The sequence below is a fragment of the Pan paniscus genome, chromosome 12 (assembly GCF_029289425.2).
Source record: "Pan paniscus chromosome 12, NHGRI_mPanPan1-v2.0_pri, whole genome shotgun sequence".
In the NCBI taxonomy this organism is placed as follows: domain Eukaryota; kingdom Metazoa; phylum Chordata; class Mammalia; order Primates; family Hominidae; genus Pan; species Pan paniscus.
The window spans coordinates 109,865,792-109,882,563 of NC_073261.2; the positions used below are offsets into that span (position 1 = coordinate 109,865,792).

A 16,772-nucleotide genomic window follows, 5' to 3' on the forward strand; every position below is an offset into this window, starting at 1 on the left:
TTCAGAGGACAGAAGTTTGAGCCCAAAGTATCACACTGTCTCCAAGGCGCATCACTAGCATCGGAAGAAATAATTTTTGGTAGCTGAGATGGCAGAGGTAGGTATGTCAGCAAAAGTCCAGAAGCAGAAAGGATCCTTTGAAGAGACAAGGGAGTCAGGTGGTAAAGGGAAGTTGCTGAGGGATTTAGAGAGAATGTTTCACATGCCCTTGGGTACGTCTCAGTGGGTGCAGAGGAGCCCCGGATAGAATCAACCTTCTGGGGCTTACCATTTTCACTGCTGCCTTCTCTTCTTTCTCCATTCACTGTTGCTAAGGACCTTAACCTATCATCAGGCTCCTTATTCGGGGCTCTGGTTAAGGCCACTCAGTCCCCAGGAGCTCCTAGGATCAAGTGCAGATTCTCAGGCTGTTGTTCTAGCTCTCCACTCTCTGTCCCACGTTGTGGGATCCCCCTGGTACGCTGGCCACCCCGGACCACTTTTCACCCAGGCCTCCACTTTGTCTCTCTACTTGGAGTGTCTTTGTCCGCATTTCCTGCCTATTGAAGTCTAACTTCCCACCTCATATTTTAGCTTAAAAATGCGCTTTTCAAGAATCTGCTCCCAGTTTCCCCCAATCACAAAGAATTCTTTCTTTTCCTGGGTCCACACAGCAAATATCTCTGTTAGTCTTTTTCCACAGGCAGCCTGCCTGTGTCCTCCTCAAGACCAGGGAACTGTGTCCTTATTCCATTACTTAGCACAGTGCCTGGCACTTTGTCCATGCTTCATCAATCTCTTTTTTAAAAAAATACATGAAAAAGATGTCCTTGAAACTAGAACAGCTCAGTATACATTTACTTTAATTAAGATATTAAGGTTCATTTTAGCAAACATATTGTGAGTGACAACCATCTGAAATTCAATCTCAACTTACCTGCCTCCTAAATGGCAGTTTAATTTCACTATAATCTTTATGATAATAACCTTTAAACTTGTTATTAGTATTACTGATAAAGTTAAAAGACTTTCATCTGGTAATTTTGTCTTAGGAAACATTCAATTATTAAATTCCACACTGATCATTAGAAAACCCTATTATTTCGTAATGGGCTGGGCAATACCATGCAGGTATCCCTGGATTATTGAAACAGAAGCCAACTGTAAGTGTGTGGAAGTGAAATCTCATACATCAAATAGTCTACTCACAAACTTGAGCTGTATTATTACAGACAGATGGGTGTAAAGTGAAAAGTCCTCTCATGGTCTGAAATGATAGTGTTTTATGGGGATGAATGGTGTTTGTGGCTGATTAGTCCTCACTCTTCCCAAAACCTAGCCAAACTCAAGGTGGGCAGATTAAGCCAGAAAATTTTAGGGGTGTGTGTGTGTGTGTGTGTGTGTGTGTGTAGTAGACATGGTTTACCTCATGGCAAGAAGGCTTTTCTCATAGAGCCACTCACAGATAAAACACCTTTGCCAGACGGCCGCGGTGGTTCACACTTGTAATCCCAGCACTTTGGGAGGCCAAAGTGGGTGGATCACGAGGTCAAGAGTTCAAGACCAGCCTGACCAAGATGGTGAAACCCCGTCTCTACTAAAATTACAAAAATTAGCCGGATGTGGTGGCAGGCGCCTGTAGTCCCAGCTACTCTGGAGGCTGAGGCAGGAGAATTGCTTGAACCCCGGGGGATGGAGGTTGCAGTGAGCCGAGATCACGCCACTCCACTCCAGCCTGGGCGACAGAGTGAGACTCTGTCTCAAAAAACAAAAACAAAAAAACACCTTTGCAGGAATTGACAACAGAGGCTGGTCTAGGGCATGGGGAAAACTCAAAAAGAGAACGGGAAAGTGTTTCTTCTGGTCCTAAGGACCCCTTCCAAGTGGGAAAATATTTCACTCTAACTAGACAGTGCCTTCCTGCCCTCTGTGAATTTTTGCCAAAAAACAGACCAAGAGCCTCTGTGGGCAGTTCAGGAGAGCCTTTCAGAGCGCAAAGGAAGCTTGGGCAACAAGTCCTCCCAGGGGAAACACCCTGGATCTCAGAAAGGAGAGGGGCCTGAACACCTTCTCCTGATGCTTCCCGCCTCCTCTGATCCCAGCCCACACAGGGCCCCAACCCATGCAGCTTTGGGCACGTACCTTGGCACACTATGGGGATTTAACACATGTTTCATGATGTTCTGGCTGATGGACTGGGAAAGGAAGCAGCCGAAGCCGGGGTCCCCAGGAGCTCTCCCTCCCCTCAACAGGAGCTCTGACTCACAACCTGTTTGGCACTGCTGAGTCCTCTCTGGTTTCCTGAATCTCCCTCTCTCTAATGCAAAAAGCCTCCATGGCAGATGTTTTAGAACAATGATCACGTCAATGACGCTGTAACCCACTACTTTCTTTTTGCATCATAGAATTTTTTAAGTGTTTTTGCAGACTTACTCTTTAAGGTTAATTACATTTTTTGGATTGAGCCTTTGGGAAGACTTTACGGTGGTCCCATCGGATAACTGCGGGCCCCAAGGCTGGAAATCTGTTAATAAGGTGGGCAGAAAGGGACTGGGAACGAGACTGGGTTCAGAATCTCAAGTAATTTGGAGTGTGCCTAGGGATTGGGATGATTTGGCTGGGCATTAATTTGAAGGTGAACATGCGTCTAGAGATTGCGGGGATTTCTTTTTCTTGGAGGGCAACCGTGGGTGTGGAGGAATTTGGTGTGCAGAAACAGAAAGGTCTAGTTCAGGCTTCCTCTGGGAAGGCAAGGCCAAGTGGCCAAGGCTGAGAAGGGGCAGGGGCGACCTTGCTGGGGCGGGTCCGCACCAGCTCCTGGGAGCAGAGAGCAGAGCCGGGCAAAGAGATGGGGTTGTCCAGGCGAGGGTGAGGACGCGGCCGGTGACAGCGCGGGTGGGGATCCCCCGGCGCCGGGGCGGGGCGGCTGCCGCGAGCCGGGCTGGGGGCGGGGCGGGGCGGGGAGGGGCGGGGCGGGGCTCCGAGGCCGTCTCTCAGGCTGCGGCGGCCGCGGGAGAGGCGTACGCGGCGGCGGCGGAGCGGGCGGCAGAGCAGGGCGGCGGCGACTCGGTGAGCGCGGCGCGGCTGGGGGCGCGGCAGGGGCGCGGGCGGGGGTCTGCGGCCGCGGGGCTCGGCCTGCACGGGGCACCGCGGGCACCGCGAGGCGGGGCGGGCGCCTCCCTGCCATCCTTCTCCTCCCGGACGCCCCTGCAGCCTTTGGGAGGGAGGGAGAGCGGAGGACACCGTCCGGGAGCCCTTCTTTAGCGATCTCCGGACAGAGGTCCGGCTTTGTGCCCCGTTGCCCTCTTTCTGAGAGGGCTGCCTCCTGATTGTGTTCCTTTCCCAGACCACCCTCCCTCGTCCCTCACTCGCTTACCCCCCACCCCAGGTATCATAAGCTCCATTCTTGTAGGGGACCCCTAACACTCCCCTTCCCACTAACCGAGGCCCCGGGCTCCTGGGTACTCTCTACAGCCCCAAAGGGAGGGATGGCCCCCTCCCCAGCCCCTGCACACCTGGACCCTTCTGCTGCCACCTGCCACAGACGTTCTTAGCCAGCCAGAAAGCTGCTGTGCCTAGGTCCCAGCACACTTTGCCGTCACCCTCTCTCCTCCCCCAGAACCCAGAACCCCAGTTTGGCAAAAGGCACTTTTCCAATACTGAGCTTTGGGAACAATTTGACCCACTTCCCAAAATGCTGGTCCCAGGCCAGCCATGCTTTTTGGTGGAGACACCTGTCTTGTCTGCCAGGAGACATTCTCTGTCAAAATGGGCCAGCCCGTCCCTGGGTCCTCCTCCAAGCTGCTCCTACTCGCTAGCCAGTGTCCCCAGAGACCAGGGCCAAGATCTTTGTCATTTAAGGCCTCCAAAGCTATTTCCTCACCCATCCCCAGAATTCCCCCAGCCACTGTTTTGGGGGTGCCAGGTCCAGAACTGATGGAGCAATCTTTCTTGGTCCAGGGCCTGATGTCCTCTCCCACACCCTTGTTTACCCGCCTGCTCCCCCAGGGAACCCAAGACAGGGTCATGGGGCTGGAGTTTAGGGCCCTGATCTCCCCTGAAGCTCTGTGACCCTCCTTTTCTCCCTGTTAGAAACTTTCCTCTCTGTCACCAGTCACTATCTCCTCTGGATGGGACCTGGGCCATCTGCACAGTGTCGAGTCCCCAGGGCACAGAATGCTGATCTGGGACCCTGGAAGGCTGGGACTTGTGCTGGGGCAGCAGGAGGAGAGTGGCTGCTAGCCAGGTCTGGGCTTGGGTACCAGAGTTCTTTGGGTGGATCGTTGTCAGCTTTCACTGATCTCTGGTTGGGGTTCGAGGGCTTGCTTTGCAGTGGAGACAGGAGGCAGAGCAGGGGCTGTTTTTCCTGCGTGCTTCTGACTGTCTTGTGTTGCTATGGTGACAGTTTTGCCTGTCTTCCTCCTTCTGACTCTTCTGGGAGCTGGTTTTTATTGGTCCGTTGTCCTGTCTTTCATGGCTCTAATTTCTCCTTTCTACTTGCTCTGAAATAAACAGTCATAAACATGGGCGCTGGGCCCAGGCTGGGGGCTGGCAGAACTTCACCTCCTGCTGGCCCTGGGTTCCTGTGAGGGGAGAGTGGGAAAGCGAGGTGGAAACAGACCTGCCCACATTCCCTCCTGCCTCTGGGCTCTGGCTCTGGGAAGGGGGCAGCAGCAGCATCACGGGCTTGGGCACATAGTGGGCGCATACTGCCTCAGTGCTAAAAATAGATACCAAATGTGGCAAAGGACCTCACTGGTGTTATTTCCTTTCATCTTCACAATAGCCCCATGGGGCAGGGGCTCTTTCCACTTTGCAGATGAGGAAACTAAGCTCAGAGCAAGTGAGTTATTTCACTAAGGTCTCATTGATTTGAGCACACAGTCAGCCCTCAGTTTTGGTTGAATGAATGGAAAAGTGATGAAGCTGACATACACGCATCTCTGTTGGGCTCCCTGGTCCTGTCCCAGAGGGATCACAGGGACTTCCTTAGTCCAGCTGCCTAAACCCACACTATAGGAGGCTCTTTAGAAGGTGTCTCCACTTTTCCTGTCCCTGCTGGACTACTGTGGAGGGAGCTGCCAGGAAGCTGTCTGGAGTGTCCCAAGTGTACCCTTGACCTGAACTGTTGAGGACCCCAGCTGAGAGCAGAGCAAAGCCACTTGTGACTTCCTGTTTTTACTCAGTACCAAGAAGAATTCAGTTTGCATTTGCTCCCAGGCCTAGATGCAACTAGATAAGTCAGGGACCCAGAGTCAAGTAGACCCTCCCAAGCCAGCCCTGGGCAAGGAGTTCATAGCTCCCCAGGGCCATAGGGGCACCCACTGTCAGCTGTCAGTGACACTCTCCAGTGAGGCTGTTCCTTCCCTTCCCTGGTGTTTTTTTCTTCAGTACACGCTCTTCTTTTCCATTCCCTGCCAGTCCCTTCACATTGCCATGCTCTAGGTGTGTTAAAAATAAGCTGAGCACGTATTATGGTAGCACAAAAAGACCAGAGAATCAGCAGCCTCAGTGTCAAATGTTGGTCCTGAGAAAGTCAGTTCACTCATATAGCCTCAGTTTCTCCGTCTTTAAAATGGGGTTGACAGCATCTATCCTACTGGCCACATTTTCTTGTTCTTTTGGGATGGCATAGAATAGCCTACCGGGAATGCTTTGAACACTTTGAAAGGCTGAAGGACCCATAATGTCCTAGTTCTATTGGGAGATCTCAATCTTAAAGAGAGCCCTGGACCACTGTCCAGAGATTGAAAACTAATTTAGGCATAATTAAGCTATAAAATCTCAGGGTTAGAGGCATCCTCCAGAGGCATTTTGCCCAGCCTTGATGTTGAATCCTCTGACTTATTTATGTATCTTACATTTATTGAGTATCTGCTCTGTACCAAATACAGTTTTGGGAACTAGGGGTTCGAAAAATGAGCAGCATTGCTGTTTTCAAAAAAAAAATTTAGTCATGGAAAAAGATCCTTGTAATACAGTTAGACAGGTGGTATGATAAAAGGAAGGGCAGGCTGATGTAGGGCCCAGAGGTGGCCACTTGACTAGGTCACCCATGAGGGTTGAATCAGGTGATTTGTGCTTTGGGGCTGAAATACATTTGTCCTTCCACTGTCCACTTGAGGAGCAATGGAGTGATGGTTGGAGAGCCACACATCAGCCCTTGTGAGCAGGGTAGGGGAGAGAAGCATGGCAGGGAGCCAGGACTGCCTTTCTTACTGAGTTTTGACTCATCCTCTTGTAGAAGTCTCCGGTTCCCACTTCATCATGGTTAGAATCTTGTCTCAGGAGCTGCATGAATTACCTGACAAGACATCATGGTGATTGGAAAGAAAGTGATCTTAAGAGTCAGGCATGAGTTCAAACTCCACTACTCCTTTGTCTTAACTGTGGTTGAAGGTGCATCAAACCTCTCTGGGTCTCAATTCTTACATCTGAGAAATTGCAATAATTATACTTGCCTTCTAAGTTTTAAATGATCTTATGTATTTAAAGGGTCTGGCATGGTGCCCACCTCACAGTAGACTTGCTGTTATTTAGTTATATTGATTAGAAAAGAGTTCTCAGTTACTGGACCTCTGGGTCCCCTTAAAACCATGGTACAAAGCTCTTTGGATGAATTCTAGCCTTTGGAGATCCATTCATTATTGGAGAAGGTTAAAAATTGCCCATGCTCAGGCTCCTAGCACTGCTGGTTAATTTTCAAGTTATTGCTCACTAGATAAGCTATGTTCTACAATACCACAACAATGCGCAAATCACCAACACTCTTTTTTTCAAAGGAGAACAAATTTGAAGTGGCAGCAAACACCCTGAGTTTTAGAAACATATTCTATCTGTGAGAATACTTTAAAATGAATGCCTCGTATTTTTTATTCTGAGCATGTTGAACTTCTTTTTTTTAAGTTACTATAAACATTAATATACATTTTTCTCAATTATCACTACAATTCTATGACATTAGTATTATTGTCCCCATTTTACAGTTAAGAAAACGGGGAAAGGTAAAGTCCCTTGCCTCGTGTCTAGAAGCTAGGAAGTGGCAGGACCAGAATTTAAAGCTAGGTTCTACTTGCTCTTTGTGCCGTAGTACACAGTGTTGTCGTTTCCTTGGCTGGCGTGTCAGTGACCTAAAATAATTGTGTTTGGAGAATGCAGGCAGACTTTAACAGGGGTGGAACCGGTCAGTGTTGTAACTCAGTCTCTTAGTAAATATTTAGAGAGTTTATTAGGATTTTGCTGTCACCACAGCCTTAAGAATTGCTTCTGCATTTGGCTGGGATGTTATTTCTATAAGTGATGAATAGAAGAGGAGTTTGACACATCTGAGTTAAAGGAAAATGTTTGATGATGCTAGAAGTAGCTTCCTTTGCACAAGAATGGATTGCTGATTTGTCACTGAAATAAACTGAACCTTTAAGCAGGCCAAGATTTTATGATTGAACTTATGAATGGAAAGCATAACAGTTGCTTTCCAGGGATACAGAGACGGGAGAAACAAGGTCAGAACATATGGATGGATGGCTCTTCAGATACAAAGGTGACTTGGATTCAGTTTATTTATTTTTTCTTTTTTTGAGACAGGGTCTTGCTCTGTCACCCAGGCTACAGTGCAGGGGTGCCATCATGGCTCACTGCAGCCTCAACCTCCTCAGCTCAAGTGATCCTCCCACCCCAGCCTCCTGAGTAGCTGGGACCACAGGTGTGCACCACCAAGATCTTTTCACTTTTTGTAGAGGTGGGGTTTCGCCATGTTGCCCAGGCTGGTCTTGAACTCCTGGGCTCAAGCAGTCCTTCCGCTTTGGCCTCCCAAAGTGCTGGGATTCAGTCTGTCAGTACAGCTATCACCTAGGAAGCTGGAGGTATTGAAAAGCAGTTATAGAATTGCTCATTAGCCTTTCTTGGGTAATTTGGAAGCCTAATTCCCCTGGCCTAAGAATCCCATTTCCCCCACGAATCCAGGTGCTGAGAATGGGTGCCATGTTTCCCAGCAGTGTGTTTACCAGGTCCAGCTTAGCGCTGCAGACAGATGTGTTTCTATTTGCAATTATCTCAGGGCCTGAGTCTGGTGTCTGCTTATTTAATGACTTCACTTTCTAATAAAAATTCTGTATGGCATAGATAATTAGATTTTTTAAATGAAACTGGGGAAATGGAGTGCCCCAAAGGGTTTAATTGCAGTTTTATGATGGATCAAGCATAAAAATGAGATTATTCATTTGACAAATATGTACGGGGTGGGTTCTTGCTCTGTGTTGTGCTAGGATACAGTGATCAATATGACATTACCCCTGCCCTCAAGTAGCTCTCCCTCCATGGGAGAATCAGGGGAGGAAACACATGGCCCAGTGGAGCCTGGCCAGTGTTTTACAGAGTGCAGTGTGCTGAGGGAAGAGGGAAGTATTGTTTTGACTCTTACTTCAATAGAGTCAATTTCCCTCCACATGGGCGCTCTCTGTGGACCACCTGAATTACACCTGATGTTGCATAGAGAGGGAGCACGAAACAGAAACACGCTTGTCCTGGAAGGCTGCCCACCGAAGCTCAGCTGTCAGCTGCAGTCCTCACTTCCTCGTAAGGGAAGAGCAGATCTCTGTGCTTCAGTTTCACTGTTGGTGAAATGGGAAGACTGGATTTGATGACTTGAAAGTGCCTTTCCACATCTAGCCTGATGATTCTAATAAGCTCTTGGACTCATTTCCTCTAGTGACAGGTGAAGAGGCAAAACTTAGCCGTTTTAGTTAGCAGGTTGCCAAGAGAGAGCTGGGATGCAGAGAACCAAGTGTGTTTTCAAGGAATCCTCTCAAGGAGGCGAGAAGCCCTGTTTTCCTTCCCAGAAAGGGAGCCACTTTCTGGCTGAGCATCCTGATAAAAGGCTGATGACAGTGGGAAGAGACAAGCAGAGACACAGGAGTGGCACAGAGGGACCAGCTTACTCCCATATTCCAGAGCCTTCACCACAGTGAATGCAGAAGAAGGTTGACCTCACAGATGCCTTGGTTACTGCAATGTGCTCTTCTGTTTTAAGTTAATGTTGTTTTTTAAAAATCATTTTTTGGTTTGATGATTCCTGAGTTTCAAAATTAAATGCACAATCATTTTTCAATCATGAGGAACAATGAGTGACACGCTCTTATCCCAACACTCTTCAAGTTCTCTCATTCGCATTGGCAACCAGATGCAGGCCTTTCCAGCCACGACGATGAGGCTGGCTCCCAGTCACCTCATGTGAGAAGCTTCATGCTGTGGTTGGGGCAAGAGCAAGTGGAGAGTCCAAGAAGACCCAGGGTCTTGTAGTCACGCTGCCCACTCACAAGCAGCCTGGGCTTTGACAAGCTGTCGATCTCCTGAGTCTTGTGTTCCTACTGAGCCATGTAGGGTATTGTCAGCAGGAGAATGATAAACATTTTGTACCCACTTTTAGCAATCTTCTGAAGAACGTTTGAAACAGATATTATCCCCATTTTATGGATAGGGAAATGGAAGTCCAGAGGTGTTAAGGAATTTGCAGAATGTCACCTCATTAGAAAAGTGGCATAGCTGGTATCTGAAACCACATCTGTGTGCCTTCAAAGCCTGATCTCTCTGTATCACCCACACTATAAACAAGAGCTATGCATATGTGAGGAGCGTGGAGTTAATTAGCATGTGTCTTGGGTAGAACACTCATCTCAAAGAGGTGGTGAGTTTCTGCTAGCCAGGGGAGCCTCCATACCTTAGAACTGAATGACATATAGCTTGTGTTTCAAGTGCGTCCCTGTGACTGGTGTGTCTGTGTTTGGCTGACGTCCTTCAGGGTGTCCTTTGCTCAGCCCACCTCCACAGAGGATGCCACACAGAAATAATGAGCTGAGCCTGCACTGAGTGCAGCATATGGCCTTGTTGAGCTGTGGATCGCTCCCAGTTGAGGCAGGTGGTATCCAACTTACTTCTCAGGCCCTTCCTTGGTACAGCTTGCAGTCATGGGAAGGAACACAAGATAACTATGTTCTCAGCTTACAGAGTGACAGGCGTGCATGCTGATGAACACCCCTGCTCTTTCTCCTCTATTCCACAGAAACTGGGGGATTAGATAGCTAGGTAGATGGATGGAATGAAGAGAAAAGAAAAGGAAGAGAAAAGGAAGGGAGGAAGGAAAAGAAAAGAAAAAAAGGAAAGGAAAGAAAGGGAAAGACAGGAAAAGAGGAAGAAAGAGAAACTGAGACCAGTGGTTTTTCCAAGGCTGAGACAAGAACTCAGCTACCACAGCTCTTTGAAATCCAGACAAGTGACATCTGCTCCTTGAAGTTCTGGAGCAAGTGTTTGGAAGCAAACAGACCTGGGTTGGATGGAATCTTGGCCCTTTCCTTGGGCAAATTCCTTAAGCTTGCTAAGTTTTCCAGTTTGTGAACTAAAGTTAATAATGTTTGTGTCTCAGGAATATTGTGAGGAATATGTGAATTAAATATACATCCATCTTCCTTTTGGCCTGACCTTTGAATAAAATTTGTTTGTAAAGTTTTTGCTGCATCCTCTAGGTTCCTCTTTATTTGTTTCTCTGGGTGGGAAATGACGTGAAACTTCTCCTTTCTCTGACAACACATTCCTGAATTGTCCCTGAAAAAGCCCCACATAGTCAACCCCTCTAGACTTCTGTTTCTAGCTTTCGAGCTTTCAATTTATACCTGAAGTGAACCTAGCCACATTATTTCCTAGATTGTAACAAGGATAATGATTCTCATCAGCATCAAGCACTGTACATGCACTATATGATCAATCTCCTTATCCTAAGTCTTATTTTTTAAACATGTATTTTTTTTCTGGAGTCTTGCAGTTTTAAATCCAGGTCCTTGAATACCTTCAGAATTAATAAATGGGGTCATAAGCTATTTTTTGACACATACACATTCGCTTATTTTTAAGTCCAAAATCCAAAAAGCTCTGAAAATGGGAAGTTTATTTCATCATGCATTTGAAAGCAAAAGCTGGCCCAGAGACTCTATAACTTTTATGTATTACACTCAAGATGAATGAGGTTTTCAGCAGAAAGATGAGTGTCCCAGACCCTGCTGGGCATGTATGTAATACATGGCTTATGCACTCTTTACCTTTCTAAAAGACATTTCTGAATTTGGAAGCACATCTGAGCAAAGAGTCTCAAAGAAGGGTTTGTGGATCTTGCAGAAAGCCTAAAAGAACTGACTGTGTCGGCAAAGTCCAGATGACACAAGTGAATATCCTACCTTTGGATATTAGAGGGTATGGTGACATGGCCCATCTCATGCTTATCAAAAGCATTAGTGGCCATTTTTATATTTTGTCAATTAACTGAATTAAATGACCATGCTTGGCACAAAAACAAAACAACAGCCAAAAAAAAAAAAAAAAAAAAGTCAAAAAACATGGGCTCTCAAATTTCACTGGGACAAAGTCATTTTAAAAAAAATTTCCTGAGAAGTAAAAATAAGCTGGGAATTTTTTATTGAGTGTGGCTTATAATTAAGTTTTGGTTTTGGCCTTGGAGGGGGATGGTAGAGGGAATTTTTAAATCTTACTCATCATTTTACCCATGTGAGGAAGAGCCAGGGCTGAAAGAGTGAGCATGGGGAAGTGAAAAGCCTCAGCCGAGCGTGAGAACATTTTGGTTCTTATTTTGGGTCTGTTCTTTGGTTGTAAAGTGAGCTTGAGCTTGTCACTTCTCTTCCTTGGCCCCTAGGAACTGAGTTTCTAAGTAAATGACTTCTTCCTTTGTCTCTCTGAGAATTAAGACATGGAGGCTAGGACGTCAAAAGAGGAGGAGAGTGGGAAGCACTGAGCTGTCTGTCTGGCTGTACTGGTAACTTCTGCCAGCCCCAGGCTGACCTCTGGAGGGATGTAGAAAGTTTCCCTGTGCCCTCTGCTGGGTTCCCTCTCGGGTCTTCCTTTACTTCTTCCACAGCTCTAGTGTTTCTGTGCCTTTGGCTGGTTTGCATCAGATGTATTTTGGCCCTGGTGACTCTACTGCCATTCACACCACTGACGCTCACGAGGTCTCATTGGCTGCTTGACCAAGCATGGCCATTGGCAGTGGCCCTAATGGCAACGGCCATTCCAGCAATTGCTCTGCATTTCTCTCCTGTTTTCTCTTTCTTTATGTCTTTGTCTTTTGAGTTTATTATTAATGCATCATAATTCTGACATTTTCCAGATCAAAAGATTAACATTTCTTTCAGAATCTGATGATGTTTAAAAATCAGCAGCTCCTCCTCTCTGAGGACCCACTGTGTCCTTCTGGAGGAGGGTCTCACCCACTCACAACCAGTGATAGCCATGTAGCTTCCACCACGGAGGAGTGACCTTAACTTCCAGGATCCTGAAGGCCTTTGGTTTGCATAGACTATTGGAGCCACTAGGGAGCTGTAAATATGGTTCACATCAGCGCACATGGAGAATAGGGTGCCTCTGGGGATGGCTGGCCCTTAGAAACTAGAGAGGCCTGGACTTGTGAGTGTATAAGTATGATGTGTGTGGTTTGAATGGATGTGTGTGGTTGGAATATATGTGTGTTTATGTGTGGCTTGCGAGTGGGTGTGTGGGTGTGGATATGTGGATGTGTATAGCTGTGTGTGTATAGGTATGTGTGAGTGTGGGTATGTGTGTGTGCAGTTTGTGAGTGGGTGTGTGGGGGTGAATATGTGGATGTGTACAGGTGTATGTGTAAGCGTGTACATGTGCATTGGGGGAATCCTTTTCATTCCAAGGAAGCGCTGCAGAGGGCAGGAATCTGCCAGGCACTCTCTGGACAAGGCTCTGCCCTGGTCTTTGTGTAGCTCACAGGTGGAACTGACTACTCAGATGCCCCTGCAAGCCAAGGGACCTTTTGTCTTTCAAGGACTGGTAACCACCAAGAAAGGCAATTCTGACATTAACTGGCAGAAAGCAACTGAATTACATTTCTTAGGGAGAAATATCCAATTCTGCTGCTTCAGAAACATAGAACCCTGTAAATCTTATGCTACACATTTTTAAAACACCCAAATCATTTGCATATGTGACTTTAGAAATAAAAACAAGTGAAAGAAAAACCCAATTCAGGTTTAAAAAAAAAAGACCAAGAATGCATTCAATTTTATGTAATAGTCAGTTGGGGAAAGTAGGAAAAAGATTATGAAAGAGAAAAGAAAGGGAGGGAGCAGGAGAAGCTGTGCTGCAGCTGTCTGAGCCCCTGTGTGATCAGGCCGTGCTCCAGTTGCCGCACATTTACAACTCCTTCAGGTTCAAGTTCTTTAGGGTCAAACCCAAGCAGGGCTTAGCAGAGTTGAGACACTGGATGTGAGGGAGAAGGAACAGAAGAGAATGTGAAATATTGTTGCAGTTTTGCTTACCAAACTGCGGAGGATCAGGAAGACCACGTGGGCCGTGGAGTGAGCACTGTCCAAGGAGTCCCCTGGGTATAAGCCTAGCTCTGCCACTGACCTTCTGCCTAACTTGTTGTAAGCCTCCTCCCCTCCCTGAGCCTCAGTTCCTCCATTTTTAACAAGTATGTTTGACTAGATGAAGTCTAAAGCCATTCCTGGGTTGGTGAGGCAGGCCCACACACTAGGCCCCACACCCCAAGCCCAGAGGCATTCTCAAGATGGAAAAGGAGATTGTTCAGCTCTGGCCTGCAATTACTGAAGCAAAGAGCCCTCTTCCCCATGGGTCTGAATTGGGGTTTCCTCTTTCATCACTTGGGGCGAGCGAGTGAGCTTGTACGGGTGTGGATGGAGTGCTAAGTGCATATCTCCTGTTTTTTCTCCCTTTAAAACATCTGTGTGTCAAGGCCTCGTCCCTCTTTCTCCCTTTCACACTACATGCTCAACCTGCTAGTAAGGTCATGGGTTGTGTAAATTTATCTGTTAAACCTCAGATTCAGGAAATAGATTGAGTAGCTCATAGAAACTAAAATAGCTACAGTGTGATCACTATTTGTGGTATATGAATGTGAGTTATTTTTTTCTAACCAGTGACTTATAGCTTGCCCAGTCCAGTCATGACCCTTAATTTTTCATAGTATTCCCAAATTTTTAATTATGTTAACAACAGTGAATTATGCTATTCAGTATACATTTAGCACCTATTAATTCTAACTATTTGGATAGTATTTTTGTATACATTTTTTCATCCCACAGACACCTTCTAAGGTGATATTTTCATTTCTTTTTTAAAGATAAAGACAATGAAGCTAAGAAGGTTTTTTTAAAATTTGCTTTAAGACATAGGACTGAAAAGGGCTGAAAATGGGGCACCAGGATTTGGTTGAAGTCGGCCTGGCTCTAAAACTTCTACACGTTTCCATACCACACAGCTCGCACTGCTTCCAGGCCACAATTTTATTTTTTTTTTAAGAAAATAAAATCCTTTTTCCTGCCATGACTGGAGTCTCTTAAGCCTCAGAAAATATGATCATAGCTTGATTTCTTTGCCTTTTTCCAGAATGGAGTCCCATGGCACGCCCTACCTTAATGTAAATTTCGTGCAAATAGTATATGATATTTCTACTTAACAAACTTTGACCATGTATTCCCAAAGTGCCAGACAGTTTTCTGGATACTTCCAGATGTGTCATTCGATGGAAGAAGAAGTTGTGCTTTTTATTTTATAGAGAGCAAAACCAAGACTCGGAGAGATGCAAACATTTTGGCTTGCTTGGTGAATCAGTGATTCACAGGCTGCAGTTTTATAGAGCGCTTGGGGTTTTGCCTTGCCCTGGAACAGAAACACTCCTTGTTGAACCAGGAGATCAAGCTGACCCATCAGCTCCCACCTCACAGGGCTGGGCTTCCCCAGTATCTGTCTGCTGGTCATAACTCAATCTGCCGGCTGTGGAGAAAGGCAACTTCCTCTTGTCTCTTCCCATGTTGTTTCAGCCTGCCCCACTACTGGCTCAGTTTAGCTCACCCAAAGTCCATTTTCAGTTTCATGGCTCATCATAGACTTGCAAATACTATGCGTTAGCTTTGTATTACAGAAGAGAAAATGGTAATGTGATTTACCCAGGATCACACATGAGCTACATCCTCTTTTCAAAATGCCCTTTCTTTGCCTGGACAGACCCTTTGAGATTCGCTTCTGGTGTAACATTTGCCGTAAACCTTCCCCAGGTCCCCGTCAAATTCATCCGTCCAGCTGTCCATCCACTTATTCAACAGATAGTTATTGAGCACCTACAATGAGTCGTGCACTTCTCTGGGTCTGTTTCTGGGGATTCAGCAGTAAACCAAACACACAAAGCTCCCTAACCCATGGAGCTTATATTTTGTTGGGGAAAGATGGACCATAAACACATAAACAAGTAAAATGTATATCATGTTAAACGGTGGTAAGTTCCATGAAGGAAAATGAAGCAGAGATGGGTATACAGAAGGATGGGTGGATGACAGCAAGTTTGGGGAAAGAGTTGCTATTTTAAATAGGGTTGTCAGAGAAGGTGAGGATTGAGTGAAGGCCTGAAGGACGTAAAATAATCATTGTGGATAATCAGGGGAAACTGTTCCAGTCTGAGCCTCAGCGAGGGCCAAACCAGAGTGGAGTGTGTCTGGCCAGATGAAGAAACTGCAGGGAGGCCAGGGCCAGAGCTGAGTGGAGAAGTGACCGGTTGCAGGCCGTGGGGTCATGGAGACATCACAGGCCAGCCTGTGATTTCAAGGCCCTCCTGGCACTTCCTCTGACCCAGGACGTTTTTGCTGTCTGCAGTTCACTGGCCTGTTCTCACGCTGGCCTGTGCACCATGCAGGGCAGGCCCAGGCTTGTCTTCAATCTTCACATCCCCAGCACTTAGCAAAGGGTCTGGGATAGAAAGAGAGCCCAGCTTTTATGAAGACTTCTGCTCCTATTTATTTTTTTAAGTCCAAGAGTCCTAGTTAAATATTATTTGTGATTTTTTAAAATAAACATTGGAACTTTGAAGAAATGCTGGCTGTAAATCCCCATTAACCAGCTGGACAAGCATCAGATGGGCAGGATTGCTAAGGAAAGGATAAGGTGCCAGGAGAAAGCTGGAAGTGAAAGCTGTGGAGAGGAGAGTGTTAATTGGAGTCCAGAGGAAGAGGGCTTCTTCAGAATCCCCGGGGATTAACTGCTCATCCGATCCCTGCTGGGGACTGGTGTTTATAAAAACTGACCGAAGGCTGGAACAGGGAAGCTCTCGAGAAACCCTCAAAGTGTGTCAGGATTTCAGCCAAGACTTTCCACTCTCCACTTTGCTGACGCAGAGGGTGGCAGGGGGTAGCAGGGGGAGTGTGTGGGACCCGGAAGACTTCATCTCTGGAGACCTTTCCAGAAGGAAAAGAACCTCCCCTGGCAGGGCCTTTCCCTTTACAGAGCAAAATGCTCATCTCAGAGGAGCTTGAATTTCTTCAAATGCAGGGAAAAATCCTAGCAAATATAATAGGGTATACGGCAAGGGGAGAGAGGATGGCTAAGAAAAGCATTTGGCCCCAATGAGGCTCGGGGACCTCTGGAGGCTGCCAGCTCCCACCTCGTATCCTCTGCCCATCTGAATCCTGCTCCTCAGGACAAAAAGTGGCTTATAGCAACTTGTAGCAACTTAGAGCAGGTGGGACAAGTAGCTCATAGGGTTAGAGTGTGAGGGGGGTAGGTAAGAGCTCACTGAAGACGGAAGCTAGAGGACATCCTGAAGCTATGGGAAGATGTTAGGGAATTTTCACAGAGGAATGATAGAAATGGATTTCCAACCAGAAGTATGTGTGGGTGTCAAAGGATGGACCCCATAGTTACAAAGCTGTGGAGTGTTCATTAACGAGAGCTGGGGAGGGAAGATTGCTTTCAGCTGC

The 16,772-nt window shown here is 46.7% G+C and overlaps 1 protein-coding gene across 2 annotated transcripts in view; it reads left to right on the forward strand.

Moving 5' to 3' along the window:
• The first annotated feature begins 2,937 nt into the window (after window positions 1-2,937).
• CYRIA (CYFIP related Rac1 interactor A) overlaps window positions 2,938-16,772 on the forward strand; it is a 110,406-nt gene continuing 96,571 nt past the window's right edge. The window contains exon 1 of one of the 2 annotated variants that reach the window (XM_034952647.3): window positions 2,938-3,048. The gene's annotated coding sequence lies outside the window, so the exon portion shown is untranslated. The remainder of the gene's footprint in view (window positions 3,049-16,772) is intronic. The other variant, XM_034952648.3, reaches the window with a different exon arrangement.